This window comes from Coturnix japonica, chromosome 1 (assembly GCF_054131305.1).
Source record: "Coturnix japonica strain WE chromosome 1, WE-NBRP24, whole genome shotgun sequence".
Classification (NCBI taxonomy): Eukaryota; Metazoa; Chordata; class Aves; order Galliformes; family Phasianidae; genus Coturnix; species Coturnix japonica.
The window spans coordinates 154599859-154604622 of record NC_140663.1 but is presented as its reverse complement, the minus strand read 5'-3'; positions in this window follow the sequence as shown (position 1 = coordinate 154604622).

Below are 4764 nucleotides of genomic sequence, written 5' to 3'. Positions count from 1 at the left end.
AAACTCCATTGTCCCCTTCTTCATTTATTTTTTAAAGCCAATCCTTTGACCTTCTAGGTTAGTAATAATTTTCCAACCATCAAACAGGCGTAAGGAGTGTGGTATGAGCCTGCCTCAGCCCCAGACCACAACTGAGAGCTCTGAATACCCTCTCTTATTAGCTTCCAAAAGATGTTAAGGCCAGGGTCAAGTGCTAAGCCCTCATATATATATATATGTATTTATTTTTACTGGTATACTTATTTTTCTGCTAATTACTTCTCAAGGCAGATAGGATGGCATGGCAGAAGCCAGATGTGGGGTTTGGGTGGATCACCTACATCTTTCCCTTAAAGCAAGCATTTCTAAAACACAGAACATCTTTTCACCTTGAAACCTGGGATTTATTAGGAAATCCTGTCATAGATAGGATGGGGAAACCCACAGCCGGAAAGCAGAGTTGCTGAAGGATTGTCCCAGAACACAAGCCAAGATTTAAAACACGCGTTTCTTACAAGCACCTCCCTTTCTTCCAATTAATCTCTTTGCAGGTTTGTTTACATTTCAATGCACCAGAACCTCAGTGAAGGAAACACTGAAAAATGTCAGTGTAGAAAATCTGATTTTAAAACTCCATTACCAAGTTACATTAAAAACTATTGCAAGTCCTTACGCAGCAATGGCCATATGCTTGCTGTCATCTGCTCCTGATCCACCACGCCAGCACCTCCCAGTGCTGAGGGTGCATCATGTCCCTGGTCATTGCTTTTTGCCATGGTCAGATTGATTTTTGGGTGCTTCTTTGCATTTTCTGCAAAGAAAATCTCTGTAAATGCCACTTGGCTATGCTGACTCTTTTCATTTTAGCACAACCTTCGCAAGCTTTGAATTCTTGCACTTTTTCACAGGACAGCTATTTGGTTACTCATGCAGTGGAATCATCTCTGACATGATGGGATTGAATTGTCTTGGAAATGCAATCCGATGTGAATATTTGACTTAGAGATGACTGTACCATCTCCCCATCAGACAGAAGAATAAGGAATTGAACCTTTTTAAATGGTGCTTGGCTTTCAGTGCTGCAGCATGAACTGGTGTCAATGTTTGCTGTGCCTTGGAAGGCAGCCAGCTCCCCCTGCCATGTGCAGGACAGCCAAAACTTCCATCCAAGCACGACCTGTGATGTGCCATCAGTCCCCAAGACAAGACAAAATCAGGAGGTTTTTTCATTGTAGACATTCAGCCGTCAGATGCATCTCCCATAAATCACACTGACAGTCGTGGCCAGGCTGTGTATCTGCAGTCCCCACCATTTTCATGCAGGGATGACAACCCTCACTGCAGACCAGAGCAGTCACTGCGGATCGAGGTCTGATCTCATGGCCCTGCTGTGAATCTAGCATCATTCAGTCACTCCCGACGGGTATTTCTGGACTCATACCAGCATCATTCTGCCTCTCTGCCTGTTTTAAGAAGAATGTTTAGGAAGAGATGCCAAAAATATATTTTCTCCAGTACAGGCACTGGCTAAGAACCTGTACTCGGTTATTAGAAACCTCCCACCATCTGGTCATTTCTATTTCAGATATTACCATTGTCTCTGCAAAATTCACAGTGTCCTGTAGCAATGGGTGCTCCAGGGGGCACAATGGGACCAGGCTCAACCATGAGCGCTGCCTCCAGAATGTTTCAGAATTGTTTGAGTCTGTGCACAGGATGCTGGCATGGTTAGAGACAAAGGCAGAGCCCACACAGCCCCTATTTTGCCCAGTTCCATGCATGAAATTCTCCTTTTTATCTGAACCAATGCTGCACAGAGGTGTATTGCCCTGCCTGCAATGGAGGACTCGGGGCTTTGTCTAACCAGGGAGAAAAGTGGTTCCCTAGAACCACAGAATCATAAAATCATAGAACCATCAAGATTGGAAAAGACCACTAAGATCAACTAGCTCAACCATCGACCTCTCCCCACCATGCTCACTGACCACATCCCTCAGTGCCACATCCACACTGTTCTTGAATTCCTCTAGGTATGGTGACTCCCTGAGCAGTCTGTGCCAATGCACCACCACTCTTCCTGAGAAGGTTTTCATAACATCTAAGCTGAACCTCCCCTGGCTCTTCAGTGCACCAGAAGAGTGGATGGATTATAGGTAACAAAACTTGATCACATTTTGCATTGGTTTCTCAGCTAGAAATCAAACTACAACAGTTGTCTGGTGGTAGAGACTCAGATGTGCCATTACAGCAGCCTGTGGGCATCAGCTTTGTCCACCATGATGTTGCAAATCACAGCAAACCATTCCCAACTCCTGAGCTCTAGAGAGCAACAGCGGGCATCCTAATATGCTCATTGTTTGAAGGTGCAGCAGAGTGAGATTGGATAGGAGCTAGAGGAAGGAAAATAAAAGCTGATATGTTTGCTTAGATGTACTCTCTGGAGAGGTGATTAGTCCTGGTTCTGATAAACATACTTCTGGGGAGTGGGAAAAAAACAACAATCAGACAAATTCACTTACCATTTCTCTGGGGGTTTTTGATGCTTTAAAGAAAAAAAACATTATCATGCAGTTCTGACACAGACACAACTCTGTACATGCTTTACAAACACTGCTGTTACAGGCTGCTTGTGAAGCAGTATCTCCAATTCAGAAGTGTCTCTTTATGAAGCCTAAGTTCCTGCATGTCCTAGGTACTTTTTTTGTCTTGGGATACCAGAATCCATCATCATCTCAAATTAATCTGCACGGTTTGTTCTAGTTAGGGCCCTAATTAGTGCTGTTATGGCAGTGGGAGCCCTGGGGAAACATGGTGCTTCCCAGGGTGCAGTCCCAGGCTGAGCAGCCAACGCAAGCAAGCTGAGAGCTGAGGTGGCAGCAGCAGCACCCACGACGATGGGCAATAATGCAGCAATACCAAGGAGCAGATCACACAACTGTTGAGTAATAACAACGGCTGCTAAGGATTGGAAGTTCCTCAGTGGTGAAATGCTATAGAAGACAGAAGTCTGAGCGGGCTGCAGGACTCCCTGGATAAAGATGCTTCAAGGACACAAAGAAGCCTTGTGCCATTGGGGCATATCAAAGGAAACATGAAGGTTTGTAGGATAAAGTGACTTAAAAGACTCTGCATCATGCCACAAGAGAAGCCCTAGAGAGTAACCTTACAAAGCAGAGTTGTGTAGCTGTGAAGAAGTCAGGCAGATCGATGAAAACCCATAGCCAAGATGCACAAACCATCAAATGAAACAAGAAACAAAAAAGCATTTTGGATAAAGCAAAAGAGAATAAATACTGTAAATATCAAAAGAGAGGGGATTACAGACCTGAGGATAACAAAGAGGCCGACAAAATGAAGTGCAAAACAGTTGAAGAAGCCAGATAGAGCATCTAAATCGAAGCCTTTCATAACACAGCACCATAAAAGGTCTTAAAGCAGGACTGGTCAAAATTTTCCATCAAAACTTCTCTACTAAATGGTAAAATTAGTACTTTTATATTATTACTCTGGCTAATTTTTTTTTTTTTTATTTTTTTTTAACCCACAACAGCTGCTTTCCATGAAAATTTTCAACATTTTGTGGAAACACCAAAAAAAAAAACAAAACAAAAAACAAAAAACCAACCCTCTGTTTATGGCAACTGACTATTTTCAGACACACAAAAAAAGAGAAGTGAACATTTTTGGTGAGCATTAAAGAATGGCCTGTAGGTTTGAGACATGACTAATCCTTTTGTTGCCAAACACTGAATATTTTTTGGTTTTCCGATAAAAAGTCCAAATTTTCTTCTGGGTTTGTGGGGGGGGAGGTTGGGAACAACTTTCCAAACCAGCAGTATTTTAAATGTCAAAAGGAAGAATTCAAACAGTTCCTGCCTTAAGGGATGGCCAGTGCTGAGGCCTTTGTAAAGAAGAGGTACTGGGGGGTCAGTCAGTGAAAAAAACAATCAGACAAACAGCCTAAATCTGGATAGGCTGAAAACAGAAATGGAAAGAAGCAGGAAAACCAACAAAAAGAAAATCATTAAAGTTATTAGGCTGGGAGACACAGTGAGAGAACTGGAGCATGGATTGGTGGTTTTGTTGTGGAAAGAGTCAAATAGCCCGGTTTTGGATAGCTGAGAAGCAGTTTGCAACTGAGCATCTGAACACATGGAGACCAAGTAGTCACAGTCTTGCATATTTGGGCAGTTGTCTATTCTGGCTGCCCCAGTAGCCTTGGTTGCTCAATAATGAAAGAGAAATTAGTGGTACATTTTTTAATTTGCCTGTGCCAGGGCAGATACTGTCAGGCCAGAAACATTTCTTCAGCCTACCGAAGTATCATTCAGTAAAATAAATACATTATTGAAAGAAGTTAAATCAAAATCTAAAATCCCAACATTTATTGCGGGAATACTATATGGTGCCATATATTAAAAATGGTTATTTAAGGAAACTGTTCTGTTGGATGGGAGCCAACCCTTGTGTTCTTAGTAATAAAATATTTCATCTCATTTCACCTCTAACTTTTGATCTTGCAGTAGGTATCACCAGAAGATGGCAGGGTAAGCCAAGGCAGCTGTAAATGTCATCATGCATTAGTGAAGGACCTGGAGTTAATTTAAACCTATTTATTTGTGATTCTCTTGCTTTTCTAGCACCTAGCAGCTTACTTTACATATGCAATAGTAGCCTGGGGTAGACTTTTCTCATGAAATTTCAGGATTAAATATGGTGCTGCAAATGTCTCCCAGCAGCCTCAACTGAAGTGATAATAGAAACCAAGTAGCCAAAACTTCTGGA